Source organism: Ursus americanus, chromosome 6 (genome assembly GCF_024610735.1).
Source record: "Ursus americanus isolate L20-20 chromosome 6, mUrsAme1.1.p, whole genome shotgun sequence".
Classification (NCBI taxonomy): domain Eukaryota; kingdom Metazoa; phylum Chordata; class Mammalia; order Carnivora; family Ursidae; genus Ursus; species Ursus americanus.
Genome location: NC_142132.1, coordinates 64,700,335 through 64,713,404, shown reverse-complemented (window position 1 = coordinate 64,713,404; position 13,070 = coordinate 64,700,335). Strand labels below are relative to the sequence as shown.

At 38.1% G+C, this 13,070-nt stretch overlaps 1 pseudogene; it reads right to left on the bottom strand.

Annotated features, from left to right (window-relative positions):
• Window positions 1-2,369: 2,369 nt before the first annotated feature.
• LOC148109822 (signal transducer CD24 pseudogene) lies at window positions 2,370-2,598 on the bottom strand (annotated as a pseudogene).
• Between the last annotated feature and the right edge of the window lie 10,472 nt (window positions 2,599-13,070).

The following is a 13,070-nucleotide window of genomic DNA, read 5'->3' as shown; positions in this document are numbered from 1 at the left end:
CAGGTTCCCTGTTCAGCAGGGAGTCTGCTTCTCCCTCTGACCCTCCCCCCTCTCCTGCTCCCTTTCAAATAAAAAAATAAAATCTTTAAAAAAAAAAAAGAACTATTTTTGCTGTGTCCCAAAGGTTTTGAGGCATTGTATTTTCATTTGTTTCCATGTACTTTTTAATTTCTTCTTAGATTTCTTGGTTGATTCGTTCATTGTTTAGTAGCATGTTATTTAACCTGCATGCTTTTGTGGTCTTTCCAGTTTTCTTGTAGTTGACTTCTAGTTTCATAGGGTTGTGGACAGAAACGATGCCAGGTGTGACTTCAATCTTTTTGAATTTGTTTTGTGGCCTAATATGTAATCTATTCTGGAGAATGTTCCAGGTGCACTTAAAAAGAAATGTGGATTCTGCTGTTTTAGGATGGAGTGTTCTGAATATATCTGTTAAATTTGTCTTGTCTGGTGTGTCATTCAAAGCCTTTGTTTTCCTTTTTGATTTTCTGTTTGGATGACCTATCTATTGTGTAAGTAGGGTGTTAAAGTCATCTACTATTATTGTATTACTATTAATTTCTCCTTTATGTTTGTTATTGACTGTTTTATGTATTTGGGTGCTCCCATGTTAGGTGCATAAATATTTACAATTGTTATATCTTTTTTTGGATTGTCTCTTTTATTATCATATAGTGTCCTTTGTTTCTTTTTACAGTCTTTGTTTTAAAGTCTATTTTGTCTTATATAACTATTGCTATCCCAGCTTTCTTTTGACATCTATTTGCATGATAAATATTTGCCCATCCCCTCACTTTCAATCTGTAGGTGTCTTTAGGTCTAAAGTGTATCTCTTGTAGGCAGCATATAGATAGGTCTTGTTTATTTTATCCTTTCTGTCACCCTATATCTTTTGATTGGAGCATTTAGGCCATTTACATTTGAGGTAATTATTGATAGGTATATATTTACTGCCATTTTTCTTGCTCTTTTAGCTTTTTCTTTTTTAAAGATTTTATTTACTTGAGAGAGAGTGAGAGGGGTACAAGAAGGTGGGGGAGAGGCAGACTCCCACTGAGCAGGGAGCTCGATGTGGGGCTCAATCCCAGGACCCCAGGACCATGACCTGAGCCAAAGGCAGATGCTTAACTGACTGAGCCACCCAGGCACCCCCAGCTTTTTCTTTTTCTTTACAGTTTGGGTTCAATGCAAATCAATCCCATAACATGAGAAGTTACCATGAATCAAAGCAGAAATATAGAAACATAATATACAATCCAAAATAGATTGTATTCGGGTATGAAACAAAACAGAATGTTCACTGACTCATACAGTAGCTTAAGATCTTTTGGATATGGTTGTTCAGTATAGGTTCCTAAAGATGGGAAAAAATGGCTTTGATTATCAAGACTACTGTGGCCGTATTAGATATTGGAACATCTAAGCATCAGTGTGTGACCATGCAAACAAAAGACCTTAAAGGGTGTATTTTAAAAGCTTTCTGTGCATTGAGGCAGTTGTGAAAAGAGTTACTTTCCAGAACCAGGTTCTGACTATCTGAAATTATTGACTAACAGAAAGTGTTCCAAATGTAGCTATTCTGATTCAGAGTTAAAAAAAGGAAAGTATTTACAAAAAGACTATAAACGTTTTTCTGAATTTAATGTAAGTAAGTTTCTAGTCTTCACTTCCCAAATACTTGATTTATAATTTTGCCTCCTGCACATATTTTGCCTCTTTTCATTTCAAGATTTGTCAACTTTACCTTCAAAACAAATACTTTTTTAAATTGTAAAAAGTATTCAATATAAGCAGAAATAAAAAGCATTTTGAAATTAGTTGAGGTCAACGTACTTCTACTCTTTAGGATCAGTTTAGCTAAGCGAACCTGGCACTGTTGCTGAATAGGAATTGGTGATAAGTATATAAGCACAATTTGCTATTATGCTTCAATCTGAGGTAGATTCCCCATGCCAATCACTGTATAAAAAATCAAATGCAATGCCAAATCCAAAGCCTCAGAAAAAAGAATTCATCTTTTAGACTTAGGAAAGATAAAACCTATTCTCATTTTCAAGGTAGAATTTTACATGTTGATACTTGTTAAGCCACATTTAAAGAAATCATCTTTAACTGTCTTGGATGTTGTCTCTTCATCTTATACATGAAACTCCAGTGCATCTAATAGAGATTCATCATCTAGTCAAACCCTTTGCACGTTCTTCAAACCAATCAAATTTGGGACCCTCAACATGTTCTGAGTCAATAGTTTGGAGTTAACAGATTCAATGGAGACCTGTTTTTTCCATTCTATCACACTGGATGTCTAGACACCATTTGGATTAGGTTTAGATGATGGGAAATTATAGATATTTCATGGCCTGAGGCTCTTAACAGTAGAGATATAGAAGGAAGAATGAGATCATGAAGAGACTGGCTATTGACTGCAGAGCACAGCCAGTTGCTCTGGTAGTGGCAGTAGCTGGATTTGGGGCAGTTGAGGTAGTCTGGGAAGGAGTTACTTGAAAGTGTTACAACAGTTGTTTGATTTGAATAAATCCGTGTGGGTAAGAACAGCACCAGAAGTAGCATTCTCAGTCTGAGCCTGGCCACCATTGCTCTGCCCCTGTCTACTCTGTTGGCATCGGTGCATGCCTGCTCTCACTGTATGTGGGGTAAGTGGAGAACTGCTGGCTTGAGGTGGGTGCAGGCAAGGTCATATTTATTACCATTTTATTAATTGTTTTGTGGTTGTTTCTGAAGATTTTTCTCTGATTCTTTCTTGTCTTTCTCTCTTTCATGGTTTGCTGTTTTCTTTAGTGATATAATTTAATGATATATTTGGCTTTGTTTCTCTTTATTCTTTGTGTATTTATTAGTGGTTTTTGATTTGTGGTTACCATTAGGTTTGTATATAATATCTTCTGCATATAGCTGTCTATATTAAATTGTTGGTTGTTTAATTTTGAACCTGTTTGTTACTCCCTTTTTCTCCACATTTTATGTATATGGTGTCATATTTTACATTCTTTATTTTGTGAGTTCCTTGACTGATTTTTTTAAACAGAAATATTCATTTTTACTGCTTTTGTGTCTCCTACCATCACACTGTCACTTTTGGTCTTTCCTTTCAACTCAGAGTCCCCTTTCATATTTCTTGCAGGGCCGGTTTAGTAGTCACAAACTCCTTTAGTTTTTGTTTGTCTGGGAAACTCTTTATTTCTCTTTCTATTCTGAATGATAGCCTTGCTGGATAGAGTATTCTTGGCTGCGGGTTTTTCCCATTCAACGCTTTTAATATATCATGCCATTCCTTTCTGGCTTGAAAACTTTCTGCTGAAAAATCCCCTGATAGCCTTATGGGATTTCCTCTGCAAATAATTGTCTCCTTTTGTTTTGCTGCTTTTATTTTATTTATTTAATTAATTAATTAATTTTTTTAAGGCTCCCTGAATCTCTGTTTTTTTTTTTTTTTAAGATTTTATTTATTTATTCGACAGAGATAGAGACAGCCAGCGAGAGAGGAAACACAAGCAGGGGGAGTGGGAGAGGAAGAAGCAGGCTCAGAGCGGAGGAGCCTGATGTGGGACTCAATCCCATAACGCCGGGATCACGCCCTGAGCCGAAGGCAGACGCTTAACCGCTGTGCCACCCAGGCGCCCCTGTTTTGCTGCTTTTAATATTTTTTTTCCTTATTACCATATTTTGTCATTTTGATTACAATATATCTTGGTGTTGATCTGCTTTTGTAGATTTTGGTTGGAGGTTATCTATGCCTCCTGAATCTGGATATCTGTTTCCTCCCTCAGATTAAGGAAGTTTTCATCTATTATTTCTTCAAATAAATTTTCTGCCCCCTTTTCTCTCTCTTCTTCTTCTGGGACCCCTATAATATGAATGTTATTATGTTTGATGAAGTGACTGAGTTCTCTAAGTTGATTTTCATTTTGCATAATTCTTTTATCTTTCTTTTGTTCAGCTTGATTACTGTCCATTACTCTGTCTTCTAGGTCATCAATTTGTTCCTCTGCTTCTTCCAGCCTGTTGTTCATTCTATCCAGGGTGTTTCTCATTTTGTTTATTGAGCCCTGTAACTCTGTCATGTTATTCCTTATCTCTGTGTTAATGGTCTCACTGATGTCCTCCACTTTTTTCTCCAATCCAGTGACTATCCTTATGATCATAGCTTTAAATTCTTCATCAGGCATATTACTTATATCTGTTTCACTGTGGCTTGTCATGATTTTCATTTGGGACAAATTCCTCTGTCTTCTCATCTTGTCTAAGTCTCTGTGCCTGTTTCTATGTGTGAGGAAAATCTGCTATGTCTACTGTTCCTGAGGGTAATGACTTTATGAAGAAGAGGAACTGTAGTACCCTTCAGTGTAGTGTCCCCTGTTCCCCAGTGCCTGGTGCTTCTGGGAGTGTCTCCAATGTGTGCTGTGCTTTTGTGTCACGTCTGCTTTATCCTTCAGGCCAGTCATTTGCAGAGGCTCTCTTTACTTGTTGTGGGTAGTGTTTGGTCCCTGGCCTGAATATGGCACATTTTAACTAGGTGTTCTCTGGTCTGCTTGTGAAATGAGACCTGTTGCCACTGACACTGAAACCGAGGCCTCACAAAACTTCTGGATTGGGAGACATGGTGTTGGCAGGGATTTGGGCCAGTCTTCTGTGGTAAGGACCTGCTGCACTGAGAATGAGGCAAACATGACTGGGAAGGGCAGGTCTCCTGGAGCATGGGGGATGGGGCTTGGTGTAAGCAAATTAGGTAGCAAATGTAGGCATCATACTGGTTCCTGCAGTTGGCCCTGTGCTTTTGCTGGGGTGGGAGGGGGGAGGGAAATAGTGCCTGCCATTTCCTGTGTACCCAGAAGGGTCTCTCCATGAATGCTGCCTCTGGGACATGCTCTGAGAGGAGTAACTAACCTCCCCAATGTGTACCCCAGGCACTCTTCAGATCACTGTTTCCATACTGTATGTCTGTAGGCTGTTTGCCCTGCTTTTTCTCTAAAAGCAACCCAATGTCTTCCAAGTTCTCCCAGAGCCAAGCATGCTGGCTTTTAAAACTGGTTGCAAGAACTCATGAAATTTGGCCTGTCTCACTGTCTAAGGCAGTTGTTATTGGGACTTGTTCCCCTGTGTGTAAGTCTGTCTTTTGCCCTTCTCCACAACCATGGCTCCATCCCCACCACAGCAACCATCATTTGTTTTGTCTTCCAAGCCGTGTCTCCACACTTTCTACCTTCTTTGATGTGTCCTCTTCTCTCCTTTTAGTTGTGGAGTTTGTTCTGCTAGTCTTCAGAATGATTTCTGGAGAATTTAAGATGATATGATAGTTATCTAGTTGTCCTCATGGGAGGAGGCAAGCCTAGCGTCCTCCCACTCCACCATCTTCCCCTTCCCAGGCTCTTTAGATTAACTATATTCTCTCCTTTCCACTAAGATATGGACCTACTCAAAGTCCAGCTAAAGTTTTCACCATCCTTGCTTTTTTTTTTTTTTTACCTCATCTGATATTGATAATGCCGTTATTTCATATTATCTGAACAATTCCTATACCATGTTTTCTTTACCTAAATTTGCTTTCTCTGACACTATTGGAGTATTTTTAAACCTTTATTGTGTTTATTCTTACTATTTAATTAAATTTTTGTTTTTATATTGTGTGAATCAAATTTGCCTCCTCATTTTGAATACCTAGCTTTGATCTGATAGATTTTTCTGGAGAAATTTCTCTTTCACTAGTAGTTAGGGCCTGGAAATGTGGTCTATTAAAAAATAGAGTCTCCTTGGTTTCCCCAAATCATCCGAAGCACAATCTGCTCCACGTGTATTCCTTCTTTCACGTTTATAATCAGATGCAGAAAATCTTTAACATTCTATTGAGTCCTCCAGTTTAAATAAGTACACATGATACATTGCATGGGGGTTTTTAATTTGCCTTGCAATGGAAACCTTTATCTTTTCCTTGTGGCCTGATTGAAGCTTACCAAAATAAAAAAAAAAAAGTCCCTTTGAACAGATTTTGTGCAACATGGTGTCCTAATCAGGTCTATGAATAATTTATCAGGCAAGGATCTTGTTTCTGTTTATGAAATAATATTTTAGAGACCATTAGGGCTAGACCTGTGCAGTAGTCATAAAGTCCTTCTTGAGTTCCAGCTAGGAATATGCAAAAAAATTGTTGTTGCTGTAACTGCGCAAACATATGGCTAGGTTCAGGGGAATCTGTTAACTTCTTGTGTTGCATCCAAAAGTTTCCAATTATCAACAAAAGATGGCATACCAGCCCAATTACTCCTGATGTATTCCAGTCAAGGATTCCAAGTAATCATAGTTGTGTGGGCGTATGTGGTCTGAAATAACAGGAATCAGTGAAAATTTCAAGCATAAATACACAACGGGGATCATTTACATATCACAACCAGACAAATGCATCCCACCAAGCTGAATGTGCTGTCAACAGGAAGCAAGAATTTTGGGCCACCTCCCAATCCCTGATTCATAGCCTTTGTAAACTATTTGAGATACATTTTGTTTCCAGTTTTGCAACAAACTTCTCCAACAGCTTATTTGCTTCATATGTCAACAAACTTGAGGAAAGTATTGCCTGTTACATAAGATAATGAAAAATGTGAAAAACTATTGTTAGGACCTGGTCACCCCCAAAACTTGGACAAAGATATTATAGATTGTGTCATGGAAGCAGGCTTATCTTGATGAACTGCAGCATGTCCCTTCAATTCCTAGATAACTCTTACACTCCTTGGAATGAATTGGTTGGGGATCTTTTTAAAGTTTGCTTACCTTTAGTGATTCTATGAGCCAAAAAACAGCAAAAAAAGGGAAAAAGGACTCGGCATAGCTTCAGGAAAATACATGCAGCCTGCTTTGAAGGCAAATCATCCCCAGGGATGAGGCCACAGGGAGCTAGATCCCTGAAGATAAACTCCTGAGTGGCCAGGTCCTGTGGCCACACACAACATTGCCTTCATCTATTTGGATATCAGCAAAAACTACCAAGCCTGTTTGTGAAAGTGGCAATAACTCAAACTTGATCATCCCCAAACGTAGCTCAGATCATGTCACTGAATTTCTATTGGTTCTTCATCATTTTTAAAACCAAGTGCAAACTCCTCAGTCTAGCTCTCAATGCCCTCTTATAATAATTTTTCAATTTTCCATTAATCACACAGATTTTAATAAAAACCAAGTTACTGGCTAGTCCATGAAATAACCCCAGTCTTTTCTGTTTTGCTGTCTTTTTTCATGTGATATTACAAATAAGATTGATAGCAGTACTGTTATTAATTCTTATTAATTCTAGTATTTGTTGAGTACTTACTGTGTGCCAGGTCTCGTAGCAACCTATAAGGGAAGGACATAGAGTTACTAATTAGCTGTCTAGGAAACTGAAAGAAAAAAAAAGACCACAGAAACAACAAATGACAAAGTAAGGGCTTTGATTCTCTAATGTCACATGTCTAACATGAGAGTCCCCATTATACTGAATCGAACTTCTGTAAGTAATCATATTTCCGAGTGAGTTTATTTTCTCTGCAAATTTTTAAATAACCACTTAGCAGTCCTTCTGATCCTCTACCCCACTATATGGTGAGCTGGTGGAGGGTAGGGATCACAACTTTGTGTTTTTTGTATCCCACACAATACCATGTAGTAAGTGTACAGTAGGTCTTCCATTTGTTCTAGGCAAAGCCCCTGATTATCCAGATAGCAGAATAGGATTCCAAAAAGGAAAGTGGATTAGAACAAAAGGAGGATTTGGTGAGGTTGATCTCTGGTATCCCAGCTTTCTCTTTCCTCTTCCTCCTGAGAGAGGGTTCCATTCTCCAGGGCACCACTGGAATCAGGAGGAAAAAGCATGTAAGTGTTCTACCAGGGTCAGGCAGTTTTGTCCTGGAGCTGGTTTGTACCAGCTCTTGAGGGTCAGTAATGAGTATGTTGTCTAGAACATGAAAGCTTGAAATTGGCCATGTGGGAGTATTATACCATGGAAATTAGCAAACCCTACAAATCAGTGCTCCTCCTGCCCATCCCCTCCCATAACTGGTTTGCCAATACACTAGGACATGCCCAAAGATGAGAGAGACCCATGATCCCAATTGCCTCTTGCCTTTTCCCTATTCCCTTTGACCTCTCAACTTTTAAATCTAGCATACTTTGTTAAGAGTCTTCTATGAACAGATACTCTGCCTGGTAATATGGAGAATACCATGATTACAGCTATCTGGTTCCCCACTGAGGAAATAAAAGATACATGAATAACATTAATGATTACTAATGATTTGGGTTTTTCCCCTCTTTATTTGTTTTTAAGTTGAAAGTATACATATTTCATATGTGAAAGTATAGGAAAAAAATGTAAGTACCATGAGCACAGGGACTTTACTTTTCACTACTGCTGCCTACATGCTGCCCAAATGCAGTGCGAGGCATGTGACAGGTGTTAAATAGTAAGTGAATGAGATTACATATTAAAAAAACTGACAAGAATATAATAAAACATGAACAATGCTTATCTCTGAATAATGAAATCATGGGTCATTTTAATTTTCTTTTTCTTTTTGTTTTGGGTGGGGACCTTATCTGTATTTTTTATGTATTTTTGCAAATTTTGCAAAATTTTTAATAATGTGCATGTATTACATTGAAAGCCAAACAAAAACAAGAAAAAAGAACTGAAATTATGCAAAATGGCAAACATTAAGAGCAAGAAGTCACAAAAACATGTCTTGCTGAAGTCTACTTAATTACAGGAGAGTTTTGTGGGATGGCTTCTTAAAGGAAAGGATGCTTGAGGGGTGCCTGAGTTGGTGGCTCAGTTGGTTAAGTGTCTGCCTTCGGCTCAGGTCATGATCTCCAGGTCTTGGGATTGAGCCCTGCATCAGGCTTCCTGCTCAGTTGGGAGTCTGCTTTTTTCTCTCTCTCTCCCTCTGCCCCTCCTCACTGCTTGTTCTCTCTCTCTCTTTCTCTCAAATAAATAAATAAAATCTTAAAAAAAAAAAAAAGGAAGTGGGGCTTGAGATAGGTTTAAAATCTCCTTGCCTCAGAGTCATGTTAAGCTAGCTATCACAAGAGAAAAACCAGTTAAAATAGTTCACACTAAGGGTTGAATGACTGGCAGCTGATCATGCTATTCCTCCCAGGCATCAAAAATCCAAACTGATGGATTATGCAGTGAAATCTTCTATAGCTTTACCAATTTTTCATTTGCTTCTTTATCAATTACTAAGAAATGTACATTAAAATATTCCACTATAGTGGTGGATTTGTTGATTCCTCCTTCAAATAAAGTGCTTCATTCAATGTAATTTTTTCAGATCTACTTTCCAGATCACTAATTTTCTCATCATCTGTGTCTAAACCAATGTTTAAACTCCCTTTGAGGTTCATTTTTAATTATTGATTTTTTGTCTTTAGACATTTTGTTATTTTCCCCACCTTGGCCTATCAATGTTGATACTTTAAATACTTCTGTAAAGTTCTTTACATTTATTTTGTACTTGGTATCTGGTAATTCCATCATCTGCTGTCTGTTTAGTACTGATTCTGCAGATTATTCACATGATGATGTTGAAGATTTACTTCCAAATATGCTTTGGGACTTCTAAAATTCCTCCAGAGCATCTTTGAGGGCTGCTTTTAAGTTAATTTAATTCAAGAGAGAATTGGCTTTTGCTTCTGTCCAGTGTTTTATGGCACCATCAACCTCAGAGTGCTTGGATAGTATGAGTTCTAACTCCAAATCTGTGTGAGGGTGGGCTTACTGTGAGTTCGGAATCATCGGGGAGTTTTTTCTCTCTTATTCTGCTCCATGTAGAACTAAGGGTGAAATGGCATAGGGTTCCCACCACGTATCCCTTCATTGTTTTCCCCTATTCCATCTGCTGACCTTATTATCTTTGAGGGCTCTTGCATTTATACAGTGGTCTATAATACAACCTTCCACATTGTATCAGTCTCAGGATTTGTCTTTTGCCACTTGAGCGTAGACCATTAAACCAAAATGTTAGCTACTAAAGACTTGTAAATGAGCCTCTAGTGCTTCTTTCTTCTTTGGATTTGTACTTTTTTGTTATTTTCTCTTCTTTCCCACTAGTTCAGTCATGTGTTTAAAATATGAATTTTATATTTTGGAAAAAAATTTTAGATGTCCTATACTGGGATGGCTTCTCTGGAATCTAGATTGCCTTAATGCCAAAAATGTCTGTGTCCAGGCAAGAACTTGCTATATCACTTAAGAGGAATCAGTGTCCATTACTTTTCCCCTCCTCTACAAATTTTGTCCATCCTCATCCTCTCCTTATCATTTAATCTATTTCAACTAAAAAATAATAATATCTCCCATTTATTTGAACATTTGCTATGTGCTAGTACTGCTCAATGTTCTTTACATTTTTTTTTTAAATTTAGTCTTTAGGGTACCTGTAATATAGGTAAAATTTTAGTCTTTATCTTGCAGAGGAGGATCCTGAGGTTCAGAAAGGTTAAGCTTATGTGACCATAGAAGTCTGCATGCTTGCCCTCCAGACTATATGGTCTGTCATGACAGATTGATGGGAAAACTGATGTGAAATTCCCAGGTAAGTGTCTTGAACTCAAATAAGTTTAGGAAACATAGTTAATGAAAATTAAGGGGTTTATTAGCAGAGAAACCTCAGCCTTTAATATATTAAACGTGCACTGTGAATCTTTAAGGGAGTAAAGTTCATAGTTTTTGCTAAACTCTTTTGGTCACACAACTCTTTTTTTTAAATTTAAATTTAATTAGCCAAGGCATAGTACATTATTAGTTTTTGATATAATGTTCAATGATTCATTAGTTGAATATAACACCCGGTGCTAATGATATCACATGCCCTCTTTAATTTCCATCACCCAGTTACCCCATCCCCCCACCCACCTCCCTTTCTGCAACCCTCGGTTTGCTTCTCGGAGTCAAGAGTCTCTGATGGTTTGCCTCCCTCAATGATTTCTTCCCATTCAGTTTTCCCTCCCTTCCCCTGCATTATTCCTTATGTTCCACATATGAGTGAAACCATATGATAATTGTCTTTCTCTGCTTGACTTATTTCACTTAGCATAACCCCCTCCAGCCCCAACCATGCCGATGCAAATTGTGCGTATTTACCCTTTCCGATGGTTGAGTAATATTCCATTGTACATATGGACCACATCTTCTTTATCCATTCATCTGTTGAAGGGCATCTTGGCTCCTTCCAGAGTTTGGCTATTGCAGACATTGCTGCTGTGAACATTGGGGTATATGTGTCCCTTCTTTTCACTACATCTGTATCTTTGGGGTAAATACCTAGTAGTGCAATTGCTGGGTCATAGGGTAGCTCTATTTTTAATATCTTGAGGATCCTCCATATTGTTTTCCAAAGTGGCTGTACCAGCTTGCATTCCCACCAATAATGTAAGAGGTTTCCCCTTTCTCCACATCCTCACCAACATTTGTTGTTCCCTGTCTTGTTAATTTTAGCCATTCTAGCTGGTGTAAGGTGATATCTCAATGTGGTTTTGATTTGTATTTCCCTGATGGCAAGTGATGTGGAGCGTTTTTTCATGTGTCTGTTAGCCATTTGTATGTCTTCTTTGGAGAAGTGTCTCTTCATGTCTTCTGCCCATTTCTTGACTGGATTTGTTGTTTTTTGAGTGTTGAGTTTGAGTTCTTTATAGGTCTTAGATACCAGCCCTTTGTCTGATATGTCATTTGCAAATATCTTCTCCCATTATGTAGGTTGTCTTTTAGTTTTGTGGGTAGTTTCCTTTGTTGGCCACACAACTCTTTTTTCCAAGGGAGCATCTCTAGCATCTGTAGTGCTATAGAACACATCTTGGGAAATGTTGCCCTAAAATAGTAAAATTTATCCCTCTCCTTGAAGCGTCAAAAATTTTGGAAACTCCAGAAAAAGACGAAAAAGGGTCTTTAAACTTTATAGTAATGATAATAATAAACACCAAAAACAGGTACACAGCTTGATCATTCTAATCATGCAGATTTGTCTTCAAATGACTTTTCCAATATTCACAACCAGACTCAGATGACTTATCACCAAGGGCATTCAAAAGACTGTCACAGTCTATAACAGACTTAGTTAATGAGGGGGATTCTCTAATTTCCTAGTATATGGACAGCATGGTTGGCACAAGTGAAGCCTCAGGAAGACATTAAAAGAGTAACCCTTAGGGACACCTGGATGGCTCAGTCAGTTAAGCATCTGCCTTCTGCTCGGGTTGTGATCTTGGGGTCCTGGAATTGAGCCCTGTGTTGGACTCTCTCCTTAGTGGGAAGTCTGCTTCTCCCTCTTCCTCTGTACTGACTCTCATTTTCCCTCAAGTAAGTAAATAAATAGAATCTTTAAAAAAAAGAGGGGGTAACCCTCACTGGGAGATATACATTCAGTGATGCTAAAATCCCAAGCAGTCTCACCAAAAGGTATACACAAAAATGTTAACAGTGAATATCCTTAGGTTGTGGGATTATGAATAAGTGTTATTTTTTCTTTTAATTAATCTGTGTTTAAAAGAATTCAACAATATTTTGTATTAATTTTAGAATTAGAAAAGCATTTTTGAAAAAGGAATTTTATAACTACTTAAAAGGGCAAACAAGTTTTAAAAATTGAAGAATTTGCTTCTCAGAGAGGAAAGTAAGTTTTTCAAAGTCACATAGTCTATGAGAAGTCAAATGGGAGTTCTTGACTCCCTGACTAGGACCCTCCTCAGAATACTATACATTACCTTATAGTCACCCTGAGCCACTGGCAGGGCTGCCCCTCCTCAGAAAAGGAGTTCTCCAAAAAGGAGAAACATGTGTCTTCTGGGCAGGTGGGTCCCCCTCCCTCTCTGGACAAACAGGAAGGCTATGCTGAGAATTCCATGGATTCTCTTGCCTGTGCTTCAAGATTTGTGAATATTTTTCTCGCTAGGGCAATGTCATGAAGGAGGAGGAAGGGTCCCTATAAGAGTGTGGGAGAATTAATCTCTCTCAAATAACCATCCTGTGATACATGAAGCATTGTTGTTGCTGTTTTATTCCAGCCAGTTTATTGCTGTTGAGCACC